Source organism: Pelodiscus sinensis, chromosome 14, assembly GCF_052426305.1.
Source record: "Pelodiscus sinensis isolate ZL-2025 chromosome 14, ASM5242630v1, whole genome shotgun sequence".
Classification (NCBI taxonomy): domain Eukaryota; kingdom Metazoa; phylum Chordata; order Testudines; family Trionychidae; genus Pelodiscus; species Pelodiscus sinensis.
The window spans coordinates 44,205,007-44,219,274 of NC_143065.1; the positions used below are offsets into that span (position 1 = coordinate 44,205,007).

At 41.0% G+C, this 14,268-nt stretch overlaps 1 protein-coding gene across 6 annotated transcripts in view; it reads left to right on the forward strand.

Moving 5' to 3' along the window:
- The window catches only part of GLCE (glucuronic acid epimerase), a 116,534-nt gene that overhangs the window by 38,017 nt on the left and 64,249 nt on the right, over positions 1-14,268 (forward strand). For 5 of the 6 annotated variants that reach the window (XM_075896834.2, XM_089782098.1, XM_089782096.1 and 2 more), the window contains one exon: positions 11,155-11,257. The gene's annotated coding sequence lies outside the window, so the exon portion shown is untranslated. Of the gene's footprint in view, positions 1-9,567; positions 9,877-11,154; positions 11,258-14,268 lie in introns of those variants that run through there. The other variant, XM_006132085.5, reaches the window with a different exon arrangement.

Below are 14,268 nucleotides of genomic sequence, written 5' to 3' on the forward strand. Positions count from 1 at the left end.
CAGGATTCCTCAATTTGATACAGGAGAGGAAGCTGTTTTATAGAGAAAGCTTTTGCACACTTCTTGTGATAGGCTAGCAGACCTTGTCTGTTAATTGACAGGAGTAAGGGGGTGAGATGGTTTCCTGTTTTTCCTTTTCTGCCTTATCGGGCAGGGCACAGCCAGCACAACCAGCACAAACTTTACATTAACTTCTCATGTCTGGTTTAGGTTCCTGTTCTTCGCTGATCTTTAAGTTATAGTGTAAAGTTTTTCCATCAAGGGGAAGTTGACCTGTTGCTTGGATGGCAATACGCGCGAGAGGCCTGGCCAGTAAAGAACCTGATTTCACACTACTGACCACTCTACATTCTATATGCCTCAGGCTTTCATCCAAAGCACATCACACAATCCATTGTCTACAGCTAAGCCCTAAGATACAATATTTGGTCTAATCTCTGAGAGACCTACAAGACCTCTATCGAGCGTTCTTAGAACAACGCTCACCTGGAGAATTGAAGATACAGATTGATAAAGCCATGCGAACACCCAGAAGTCACCAATCCTTGCTTCTAGACAGCCCCTCAATGTGAAGTGAAATACTTGCCACCGACTTCATGCCCTACAACAGAAACACTAATCCAGGAACCAGGGCCAGATTAAGGGGGGGAAGAGGGCTAGCCGGGCAGCTGCCTGGGGCGCCAGCCTATGGGGGGCGCCTGATGGCAGCTGTAAGGGGGCGGAGGCACGTGTACGTCACGTGCCTGCTGCCTGGGGCACAGGAATGGCTCGAGCCGGCCCTGCCGGAAACCTGTCTTTGCAATAAACCCTGTTGCCAACTTTGTCCACGCATCTACCTTAGTGAAACCATCACAGGACCTTCAAGGCTCATTCACATGCACATCTTCTAATGTAATATATGCTATCTTCTGCCAACAGTGCCCCTCTGCCATGCACAGTGGACAACTAGAACTGTCTTTACACAAAGAATGAATGGACTCAAATCAGATCTCAAGAATGGCAGCATACAGAAAACAGTGGGGGAGCACTTTAGCCTCCCTGGATGCAGTTTCTTTCTTGTAAGTTGCCTTTCTCAGGCAAAAAACCTTTCAAAACCAGACTGCTGTGTTGGCATTCATATGCAAATTTGACATCCTGAAACAAGGTTTAAATAGAAAGGAGCTGTTCTCACATTACAATAGACCATTTTCCATTCAGATACTCTCACCTTCTCATCACGGTTGTTGATGAGCCATATCCATTCTGATTTAATTAGCACTGATGTCACACTCCCATCTCTGTATTCCTTCCTTTTCTGTTTTCTTTTCAGCATCTGAGGAAGTGAGTTGTATCTTACTCTAATTCTAATACATTTGTTAGTCATTAAAATGTTTTCGGACTGTTTGTGTTTTGGTAGAGGCCTACACCTAATAATGAATACAGCTCCAACATGTGGGTGCCTTTATTTTCATTTTCCTAAAAGGGGCTTAACTTTCAACATTTCAGGAAACACTGCTTTGAGATCGGTAATGTTTTAGATGACACTTGTGTCCAAATGCAATGCCTGGTTGAGGAACTGTGAAGCTTGATACCAAAGTTCCTTGGCACTAGTGTTGAGACCTATTGAAATGTTCTCTCCAGTACTCATGCATGCTTCAGAACTTCATGTAGGCTTTGCCCCTATAACATACAAAGCTATTTCTGCTATGTATAGGTCATTTAAATATTTTTTTCCTTTGGTAGCATGCATTTAGCTTCTTGCAACAGACTCTTAGAGCATGTACTAATTACACTAAGGTGCATGAAAAGCCAGCCTTTTTTTGTCTTTCTCCACTACAAAGTTTGCTTTTTTTAGTTAAAGCAACATGTATGTAATCCATTTTGTCCTTCATTGTGTACTAGTGCCCTCTACTGGAATGAACACCAAAGCTGTTTAAGTGTGGTCACTTTCCTTTGTAGAGACTGCAGCCAGAGGATAAAATATAAATTACTACAGCAAAACAATTGACATTGCTTTTATATTATCTTCTGTGTATCATGAAGGAACATCCAATCATATGAGAGTGCGTTTTGTTAATTTTATTTTAAAATGGTGCATTCCGGTTCTAATATTTTAACATTATTTGCGTGCAATTTAAATTAAAAACACATTCCAAACAGCATCTCCGGACAGTTCATAGAGGCAAAATGGGTGGTAATTCTGCCTTGCACGAATTTTGTTCCGAACACTGAAAAAGCTCTTCTGAATTTGAAGAGAAGCTGATTACTAGATGCCAGTAAAAACCAGCACAGCTGCAAAGTCCAAAAACTGCACAGTGCTGCCCTTGTCTGAGGAAAGTCCTATCTCCACTTCCTAAAGCTGAAGGAGCCTGACAAATGTTGTTCCATGGAAGTGTTAGGGCTAGAGTGGACCTGTTTCAGGTTGGTTTTGTATGGAAACCATCTCTGGAATATTCTTCCTTGTGAGCCTATTTCTCATAAGAGATGAGTCTGCAGCTTGAAGAAGTGGAGACTTTGCATAATACAGGCAAGTCTGTTTTCTAATCTGATGTTTCAAACCTTGCAGTACGCTCCAGTTTAACAAAGATGATACTATAAAAGCAAACATACAAGGATTAACATTAAATTCACTGCCTGAAGCTCCAGCCTCAGAAGTCAGGAACATTGAATTATACTTTCCAGATATCTCTAATATACATGGTTGAGAGAGTCTGATGAGCCTTATTTGAATGCTGATTGAGGGGGGTGGTGGTGGGGTGGGGTGTGTGTTCATTCCACACCTGGGGTTGTGTGTGTGTGCACCAGATGCCCAACTCTAGGGATTCTATTAAATTGTCCATTGGAGTGCATATGTGCAGTAGATCTCCCCATGCTCAAGAGCATGAGGTGCACTGTGGGCTAGCATCTCTCCAGCTCTTTCTTGCTGCCATGTGGTCTGAATTGGAGTCGTGTGCCCTCAAGCTTCTCCAGCTTTTAAAATAAAACTTCTCACTAGTATAGATAGTTTCATAGCCTAGTTCATGTACCTGGTGACCCCCAAGGGTGCTGGAACAATTTTTATAGTGGGGGCATTGAGCCATTGAACCAAATTATAAACCCTGTATATAATGTAGTTCACTTCAAGATGGGGGGTGTAGCAGCATCCCTGTCGCCATGGCCTGGTTTATGCCCAAAGTCCAGGGGTTCAAGAACTGCATTTCTTGCCCTTTCTCCTTCATCAACAGCTCTGCCTCTACTCCTTGGATGAGACACGTCTCTTCAAACTATAACATCCTTGTCATTTCCACCAAGAACTCTCAAAACTCATGAACTTCACCTAAGGAAACACGTGTTCGAGAAGGAGCTGAGACTCTTCTGATGCAGGCCAGGGAGTCTCACCCTCTCCACCCTCCCAGTACATTGCCCTCAAGTGAGAAGCAGCACTCCTCCAAGCATGTGCTTTGAAGAAAATTCTTCAATACCTAAACCAAAGGACTAGTCTCAGAGGCAGGCCTGTGGGAAGAGTCCTTGGGTTCTGGTATTGAAGAATAAGGGTCACTCTCTTGGTTATAAGGACAGATCCCTGTCAAGAACTGTCCACAAGAGATGCAAGTCCTTCTCAAGCCTGCTACGGTGGGTGAGCCTTCACATGTGGACCGGAAGGAACTGACATCACTGAAACCCTCCACGCTGGGGGCGAAAGCATGCAGGAAGAAAGATCTGCTGGTTCTGTCTGGTGACTCCAGCACTAAAACATAAGGATAGTCATCCAGCAAGTCCATCTACAAATGCAGGTTTAGATTTGTCATTGATACCAACTCGTTTGTCTAAAGACCACACACTACCTCCATGTGTGCACTAGAACTGTCATGTCCATTGGGACCCCCCCAGACATCAGTGTATATACAGAGATGTTCCCCAGTGCGGAGTCTGTCTTCCTTATTCTCACTCTCCTCTCCAGCCTGCTGCTCCTGAGAGACCCTTTCTACGATGGGAGATGGTACTAAGGTGCTGTCTCAAGTTGTCTGATCACCAGTCCTCAGGCAGGAGTGCCCAGTATCAGTGGTCCTGCCATTACCAGGAAAGTCGTTTTCTGGTTTGGACGAATCAGATGTGCTGGTTGCTTTTGCATCTCCCCGAACCAGAGCCAAGCCTCCTGATGAGCAATCAAGGAGCTATGGTCACTATGGTTCCAGATAGAATTTCCCCAGGGACTGTCTTACCAGATACTTTGGGGTTCACAACAAATGGTTTACCCATCTTTCTGGACTTATTGGAGACCATGGGATCCCTATGGTGTAGGACTGGTAGTGTTGTCTTGAACTCTCCTGCCCCCTGGTCCAGTACAGGGGCTGAGGGTAAGGGGTTTGGGATAGGGGAGCTGTTTACCTTGGCCTGTGGCTGTCAAGATGGCAAACCCCATCCCTAGCTGGCTACTCCCTTGGTGGTGTGGCTGCCGTCAGTGGTCACTCTGCAGTATAAATGCCTCCTCTCCCCCTCCTCCTGCACTTGCTGCTCCCCCCTGAAGACTGAGAGTAGTGTGTTCCTCTGCTCAGCCCCCTCCCTTTCCATGTGACAGAAAACAATAGAATTCTAGGCACATCCAATTTTTTTCTGGCATAACCAAAATCTGACCTTGCTTTAAGTTAGAATACGAGGAAGCTGTATCCCAAATGTGATGGTCCTAGCTCTTACTGTTTAGGAGTTTTTGAACAAATGGACACACAGACCAAAGGACTCTGACGCACAAATCTCTAAAATACATATATGGATTAATATTAATGTAATAGATACTGAGCAGTTTGGGTGTCATCCATACTTTAAAAACCATATTTAAACTGAATGGTGCTTTTAGTAAATGACAAACGTCAGGGAAAAATTGTGTGTTCTCAAATGTAACTGTACAGGCATCAGCCTTCTGACTTCATCTGCCCTACCATTACTTGATAAGTAATCTTTAACCTTTTAAATTTTTGTGCTATTTGGATAGCCTTTTAGATCAAATGTTTTCCATTACATCATTGCTGCCTTCACTTTGATAACACAGGGACCAAAATAGTACCCTAGTCATCTGGGAACCAGGAGAGTGTTGAAGTTATTGAAAAGTAATCTGCCTGCCCTATCTCAGTTGTTGGGCAAAAATGGAACTGGAGAAGAGCAGAAAATGAAGGGGGGGGGGGGAGAGAGAGAAGGTGGAAATTTGAGGGGAATAAAGTCAAATGTTAGATAGTTCTCTATTAAATATCAAAACTACCTTACAATTTAGTCTCCGTTCCAATAGAACGCTAGCTGCTGTCTCTTTCTCAGCGCTGAAAATGGATCAACCATAAAATGCATATGACACAGCAATAAGGATACTGAACCTGGCATCTGCTAGCACTGTAGAGGTGGTGGTGGGGTTGGAGGGAGGAATACTCGTTTTTCCTAGTATGAAACACAGATTGGTGCTGTCAGTCAAGTGCTGTTTGAATATCACAAAAATCATCAGAAAGGTGCAACAGGAAGCCCCAATGACTTCTGCTCCATTTAAAAACCGATGATCGTTCCCAATCTGAGGATGAAAACACCCAGGGTACAACCTGGTTTGCAGACTTTCATGAGGGTGTTGCAAACAATTGTGGGTTTTTATGAGTACCTGGTGATAGCCCTTTAAACTGAACCCTTCTGCTTTTTTAAAAAATTGATTTGACAGCCTACTCCAAATTGTTTTGACATAATAATCTGATATCTGTAGGAAATATCATTTTTAGGGAACAACATAAAAATTGTTCATTAACCTAGCTATCCTTTTTGGCATAAGATATGAGATCTGGGCGGATTGCTGATACCTTACTGGGGGTATTGACTCTTATGTAGGCTCTTCAGTCTTGGAAAGGTAGAATGCAAGGAACTTGAAGGTAGACAAATTCAGACTGGACATAAGGCATGAATTGACTAATTCACCATTGGAGCAATTTATCAAGGGTCCTCGTGCTGAATTCTCAATCAGACACAACTTTTAAATCAAGGTTGGATGTATTTCCAAAAGCTCTGCTCTAGGAATTAGCTTAAGGAACTTCTCTGACCTGTGTCAGACAGGAGGTCAGAGAGATGATCGCAGTCGTCCCTCTGGCCTTGGAATCAATGAATTTGTGTGCTGCTTTCATTGTTGGGCTGCTATTAAAACCAGATTACTCACAGAGCTTCTATCAGCTTATCTTTCTCCTACTCAGCTCTGCCTGCTGCCCAAAATTATTGCTTTACCCTGGTGTGAGAGACTGTCACTTTATAAGGAAAAATGTCTCAAGTGTCTTTTTTCTGTAAGAATGTGGAGCTGATTGGATGAGATGCACAATGTTGGGGGTAAAGCTGTATGTCGGGGTCACACTGTCTGGAATAAAAACAGTTTTTTATTTTGTTTCTTAATGTCACTTTGCAGATGGCATGCAAATATTTTGTAACTGGCTAAGCCATTCCATTGGTATCTTAATGCCACATATTGCTGGCTGAGTGCAGCACCATGTCATGAAATTCCTTAAAGTTTAGAAGGAAATGGCATCCTTCGGAAATCATGTCAGAGCCTGGTCCTGCTCGAGAGAGAGAGCTTGGCGCCGTTGTGATTAGTTCTCTGAAAACATCCACTCAATGTGCAGTAGCAGTCCAAAAATCAAACCAAATGTTTAAAAAGGGATAGAGAATAAGACAGAGGATATCTCATTGCCTTTATATAAATCCATGATACACCCGCATCTTGAATACTGCGTACAGATGTGATCGCCTCATCTCAAAAAAGATACCTTGGTGTTGGAAAAAGTTGAGAAATGGGCAACAAAAATGTTTAGGGGTTTGGAATGGGTCCCATATGAATAGAAATTTAAAAGACTGGGTCTTTTCAGTTGAGAAAAGGGGAAATGGGGGAGGGAGGAATATAGTCTATAAAATCATGACTGGTGTGAAGAAAGTGAATAAGGAAGATATTTATTTGTTCCCAAAATATAAGAACTATGGGGTGCCAGCTGAAATGAATAGATAGCAGGTTTAAAAGAAACAAAAGGAAGCTTTTCTTCATGCAGTGCACAGTTAACCTGTGGAACTCCTTGCTGGATGATGTTGGGAAGATCAGGACTTTAACAGGGTTCAAAAAAGAACTAGATAAATTCATGGAGGTTAGGTCCATCCATGTTTATTAGCCACAATGTGGTAGGAATGGTGTCAGTAGCCTCTGTCAGAGGCTGGGAATGGGTGACAGGGTGGATTATGTGGTGGTTCCCTGTTCGATTCATTCCCTCTGGGGCACCTGACCATGGTGCTGTATTAAGAATAAAGGGATCTAAAATCTTCAAGTTTAAATGCCTGACCCATTGGTGTATCTAAGAAAAGGTCTGACATCTATCTGGGATGATCTACATGGTGCTTGGTCCTGCTATGAGGGCAGGGGGCTGGACTTGATCTCTCAAGGCCTCTTCCAGTTCTAGTGTTCTATGATTGGTCTCCTCACCTCAAAAAAGATTTTGGTGTTAGAAAAGGTTCAGAAAAGAGCAACTAAAATGATTAGAGGTTTGGAACGGATCCCATATGAGGAGAGGCTAAAGAGACTGGGACTCTTCAGTTTAGAAAAGAGGAAACTGAGAGGGGCAGGATGGGATAGAGGTCTATGAAATCATGAGTGGTATGGAGAGGGTGAATAAAGAAAAGTTATTTACTTGTTCCTATAATATAAGAACTAGAGGACACCAAATGAAGTTAATGGGTAGCAGGTTTAAAACTAATAAAAGAAAGTTCTTCACACAGTGCACAGTCAACCTGTGGAACTCCTTGCCAGAAGAGGCTGTAAAGGCTAGAACTATAACAGAGTTTAAAAAGGAACTAGATACATTCATGGAGGTTAGGTCCATAAAAGGCTGTTAGCCAGGGGGTAAGGAATGGTGTCCCTGGCCTCTGTTTGTCAGAGGCTGGATGGATGACAGGAGACAAATTGCTTGATCACATTGTCTTTGGTCCACCTCCTCTGGGGCACCTGGCACTGGCCACTTTCGGCAGACAGGATACTGGGCTGGATGGACCTTTGGTCTGACCCAGTATGGCCATTCTCATGTTTCTCTGATGCAGCAATGTTATGGTTCATGAGGGCATGCCTTGACAGGCAAAATGGTTCTTTTCAGTTGAATCAGCATGAAGTAGTCTTGATAGCAGCTTTCTACGGCTGAAGAAATAATTCCTCTAGTTTTCTGTCCCTGCAGAAGGTTAAGGGGATATTTGGGATTCACTGACCATTGTTACGAAGAACGACTGTATAAAACTCATTTTACCTTAGTGGTTGGATTCTGATTTTGAAGCAGCTGACATGATACTACTAATAATCCCTTCATTCCAATAAGGAATTGGTGTGGCAACATTGGCAGCTCTCTCTTGGCTTGTGTGTTTTTGTCAGTGGAATGATTAGTGCAGAAAGCATGCAAATTGCAGTAGCATCCAGTCACCAGGAATATGAAGTTTGTGGTGAGTAGCCCACTTATGCCTTTCAAATAGCCCATCTCTGAGAAACTTCTGAAGGCAGTAACAGAATTAGATTAATGGAATTGATAGCGTGGTTATTAAAATGACTGATTCTGTTACTCTCTAGTGTCTTTCAAAATGAATAGTGATCAGTTGCTAGTGTTTCGATTCAAAACGTGAGATGTGGTGATACCCACTTCAGCCTCTCACTACTGTGGTGTGATGTATACCTTCGGAGCATGTTGCCAAAGAACCTGTTCTCCGTGATCACTAACTTCTTCAAGGTCCTAGAGAGCTGTGTAAGCATAAGGTGTCGCAAGATTGAATTTTAGGTTGGATGCTTGCTTGTTAGGTATGGGTATTTCGCGTGCCTCTGAGGAAATGCAAGTTAGTGTTCTGAAACAATTTCTTATTGTTCGGTTGTGTGGATTAATACAATGCATGGTTTAAATGCAGAGGACTGCTTGGATTATGGTTTGGGATTAAAAGGAACCTTGGGATGCAGATGTGAATAAAAGATTCATTTAGTTTAGATTTATTATGTGGCAAGATTGCAAGACCTAGCTTTCTCTGGGTTTCCCAAAATAGAGCCTATATAAAACATAATCAGATCAAAACTAACGAGGACCACCTCCAGTAATAATAATGCCTGCCTCTTATATAGAACTCAAAATGATTTACAAAGAAAATCTGGTTCACTGCCATTTTATTGATCGGAAAACTGAGGCATGGGGCAAGACATTAAAAGTATCTCCAGTTTCACATACCTTTTAGACACACATAATGGATCAGACCATTTCTGCTTTGTAAAGCTGATTTTTGTGTGTGTGGGGGGGGGGGGGGGGGGGGGGAGGGTTAGTTTTGGGCTATTGAAACTTGAAGCCTGTAGAGGAAGCCTGTAAAAATTATTCCTGGAAAGTAAAGTAAGGCTGTTATAAAAATAAATAAGGATGCCTTTTAGAATTTTAGGGGCTTTTGAGGCGATATTACCCTAGTGTGCTATAATCTTTAAAAATCCACATTCCACTATATGCAGTACCTTAGGGTTTGGGTTTTTTTCTCTTAAACTGTTCCTCCCCGCCTTAAACTTTTGATGGTTGTAAGAAAACATGAAGTGCTTTGTAAGCTGGTTTCTGGTTTTGTTGCTTCAATTTATAAATAAGAAATGCTGCAAAAATGAACAATTTGTTGTAAAGATTTTTTTGAAGGCCACATTTAAAAGACTCGTAGAAGAAAAATGACAATTTAATGGTGCATGATGCAGTAATAAAAATGCCTGTGTGGTAATGTTTAATCCTTTAAAGGAGAGAAAAGAAACACTGTAGTTATCAGCATTCAAAAGGCAAGACACAGGCTTAAATATATGCAAAGCCTTGGAGAGACTGAAGAAATTTACTGACTATATTGCAGAAAGCTTCTGACAGGCGCATCGCATCTTTGAAAGTAAGATTTGAATTATTAAAGCTGTCTTTGTTTATTAAATTAGGCCTCCAGTGAGAAGATTGTATGAAGAAATGTCATGCAGACTTGAGCTGAATTGGGCATAATTTGTAATGGGTATTAAAAGTAAATTTACCTTGTTGGACTAGAACAGGGAGTTCATTCAAGTGCTTCAGAAAACTGAAAATACTAGTTTCAGGTGTACAGGAGATTTGGTATCTGAAGTCTGTTCCTGCATCAAGTAAAATACAACCCTGTTTAAGGAGACCAGTTTATTTGTTAGTGAAGGGTAATCTCTTAAAACCTAGAGACTTGAAGGCAAGCAGTTTAACAGAAGAGTCTTTGTTAATTTTAAATCAGGAATGCAAGGGAAAAAGATGAGCACCAAGGTGTGTGTGTGGGGGGGGGGGGAGAGGGGATAATTTAAATTGCTACTTTTTGGAAAAAATAACTGAGGAGTTTAACGAATTAAATGAGATCAGTGTAAATGTTTTTGGTTGTGAAAAAATATTTTTACACCTATTTGATTCAAGTATAGCATATATTTGTAATGTTATGCACTTTGTGGTTCATCTTCTGTTCTTAAGAAAGTAGTTTTACTGCATTGTGAAATACTTTTTCTTATTCATGTTCTTTGTTGGACTGTAAGAAATAGACAAAATTGATGAAGTAAGTGGAGAATCTTCACAAATACTGTGGGGCCAGTACAGACAGTGCAAACAAAGTACTTCATAATGTTTCATTTAGGATCTTTGTAAAAAACAAAACTTAATTTCAGGGTTTTAGTTGTTGCCGCTGTCTTCAATGCAGACAGTCATAATTTGTTAGTCATAAACTGGACTCTGCTGTTTTTGTTAGTCTTTCTAAACAAAAAAACTCTATTCCTTTTATGCAGTTTCTCAAGTGGAACACCACCATGGTTTATTTTAAAATTGAATCCTATAAATATGGGATTTAAATCTGAATTCTTCAAAAATGTTTAATGAAAGCCATGAATTTTATGATAGCATGAGGCAGATGTCAGGATTTACTCTTCAATTAGGTAGGATTGTGGTGGGAATAGCAGATTAGACTCTCCTTTGCAGCTGATGCGTTGTCTGGAGGAAGTGACATTTATGCTCTTGATCCTTCAGTGATTCTGCATGTCAAGAACTGAGCCTTGAAATTCGTCAGCAGTGCTGTCTTAAGAGCAGACAGAGCTGAGTAAGAGGATTTTTACAGACAGAAAATTTTAAGTGCAAAACAGCAGGTGCTTAACTATATTTTTTCTTTTTTTCCTAGGAGATTGGAAAGGAAAATTGTAGGTGATTATTTGAAACTAATGAGTATTAGAAATTTTGAAATCTGAGATGCACTAGAGTTTAGAGACCTTCGTTTGATTAAGGTAAGATTATCTTAAAGCCCCTTTCATCTTTCCCCTTTCATCTTTCTGCTTAATGTTTGTTTAACTTCTATCTAATTGGAGATTCTGTAGTGTAATGCATTTAAAATGTACTTTGCACTCATAGCATTTAAATGGTTAATGTTCATTCAATTTAATAACTTTCAGCTGCAAAGGGCAGATGGGTCTATGCCTACATAAGGTGGTGTCTTGATAACTGGGTTCTGTTTGCGCAGAGGAGGGAAGGCAGACTACTTATCATGAGGAATAAACAGTGTGATTATAATACCTTTATTCACAGGAGGATCTGGGTGGTTGTTTTTATCTTACAGTGGAGGGTCTATCATTCAGATTGGGTTAAATTAGCTCAGTAACTACAAGGAGTTGCAGGGGAGAGGAAGTGTTTTAGAGATGTTAGTTCTATATAATAAACCAATGAAACATGAGGTCAGGTTAGCAGCAGTTCAGTAATTTTATGTTGCCATGATAACCTAAGTGCTAAATGCATATTTATCTTGAACTATTTAAATTTTTTGCTAGCTGTCCTTTTTTCTTTATAAGATATATGTTAGATAAAAACGAGTAGTAATATACTGCCTCTGTTTCAGAATAAGAATGAAGCATTGCATATTTGTACTAATATAACTAGGTTTTTGGGCAATAGCTCTTTTTACCATAAAATACATTTTGACAAACTAAATCTAGCTTGGTTAGAAGTGTGTGCATGTAATGTATATTATCAGGAACATACTTAATTATAACTAAGTATCCTTCTGATATTTCTCATGCTGGAGTTGTATTTAAACTGTTTCCTTGCAACTGTGTGGTGTAGTTAGCCTCACACAATTTTAGAAAACCAAATTGCAAAGGAGGAAAATCAAAATTAGAGGCCATCAAACCTTGTCTGAACTTCTGGTGATCCTGTGAGAGATTTTGGCTGTTAAAAATTTGAAATTCGAAGTTTTATATTAAAGAAATATTTTAATCATATGTCTAATAAAGAATAAACCCTTTTTATGTCTAAGGAAATAGAAAGCTATTAACGTTTTTTCTTTAAAATGTAACTCCATCTAATGAGTTTATATGGCTTATGTAAGGTACTTACTGTGTATCTCAAAGTAACCTGAGCATAACTTCCTATGTTCATAACCTATATTGAGCTATGTGATCTGTCATTAATGAGCTGCAAGAATGTCAGATAAAAGAGAGTTTGTCTTATTTTTTTAATTTGTAAATGATAGCAGGGAATAACAGTTGAACTGTTTAAATGGATACTCTGTTCAGGTGGTGGCAGAATGTTACATAACCAAAGAGAAAAATTTCTTCCTTTCAGAATAGTGCTAGTGTATAAAGCATCCATTTTGTGTTAAGAGTATTGTGCATCGTTCCCTCTGTGCAATTTCTCAATGTAAAGGAATGCAGCAGATCTCTTTTGGAGTTCTTTTATCAATCACTTCACATGTATAGCATCCCATCAGTTTACTATATTCACTACTAAGTCAGCCTCTGACTTTCAGAAAAATTTGTTTGATTTGTCAAAGTAATCATACCCCCCCAAACCAACTTAACTGATTGCAGAATATGCTTTTTTATTACCTTCCAGGCAATAGAACTTGACTATTTTGGGAGGAAATAAAGTTTTGCTGTTGGGTTTTAAATATATATCCTCTTAAACATGCTTGGCAATCTGCTTATGCAGCCATGATGAGTTTTATATTTAAATTGGAATGATTTTTCTTGGGATGAAAGTGCTTGCAGATGTGAATTGTGAGGGTAGATGAAATTATGCGGTGAGCACTGATGACAATCTACAAAGCTTTAATGTGTGAATGTAGTCGAAACATTATCCGTATTTAGAAGCGTTCTGGAAAGAATCCTGGAGAAATTGAGATTCCTGTCTTGAGCGTGCGTCTTTGAGCGATGGATGGGGTAGAACAGTAGTATGAAGGAGCAGCTAATGATTATTTTGCTATTGCTATAGATATTTCCAGAAGCAAATTCCCCTAAGTTGAGTATTGGTTTAAAAAAATAAAACTTGTGTGCGCGTGGGGTGGGGGCAATGAGTTTGTAAAATCCTGGTCTTGCATAGAAACCATTTTTCTTTTCATTAATTATTCAGGTTTTAAAGTTTGCTATGTTGCCATATTAAGTTACATTGAATCAGTTAATACAATAAAGGGGAAAATCAAGGTTTCTTGATAAATTTTGTCAGTTGTACAGTGACTGAAGTTGGATGACTTAAACTGAAAAGTAAATTTTATGACCAAAACACTTGGTGTTATCTCCAATTTAAGGCGGTTGGGCAGATCAGAACGTGGAGACCCACGTTAAGCTCTTTGGGGCAGGAGACCCACTATGCTTTTAGTACAGTGGTCAGCACAATGGGGCCCTGACCATGTTTGGAGCTTTTGGGTTCCTTGCAATATTTATAGGACTTTTAAAAAGCCTAAGCTAGGGGGAGAGGTGGATATGCTGCAGAGTAGGGATAGTGTCCAGAGTGACCTGTATAAATTGGAGGTTTGGGCTAAAAGAAATCTGATGAGGTTCAACAAGGACAAGTGTTACCTAAGATGCATGCCCAGGCTGTGGTGTTTGAACACGTTACAGGTGGGGAAAGTGGGGGCTCAGCCGAGCAGCTCTCTGTTGTCTCCAACTCCCCAGGACTGCGTGGTTGGCTGCCCAGTTGCTCCTGGGGCGGGGCCGCATGGTGAGCAGCTGTCCTGTGTGCTGGAGCCGGGCTGCGGGGTGGCTGCTCTGAGGGCTGGGGCTGTGAAGTGGCTGTCTCCAACCACTGTGCCCCGGCCCCAGGAGCAGCTGCACCGCAGCTCCAGCTCTGGCAGCCACGTGGCCCGCCCCAGGACCAGCCTTCCTCAGAGCCGGAGCTGCAGCCAAGGCTGTGTGGTGCCTGCCCAGCTGCTCCTGGGATGGGCCTTGTGGCAGCTTCCCTCTGCCCCAGGCAAGGACTCGCAGCCAGCCCAGGAGGGAGCAGCCTGGGGCATCTCCTATCCTGCACA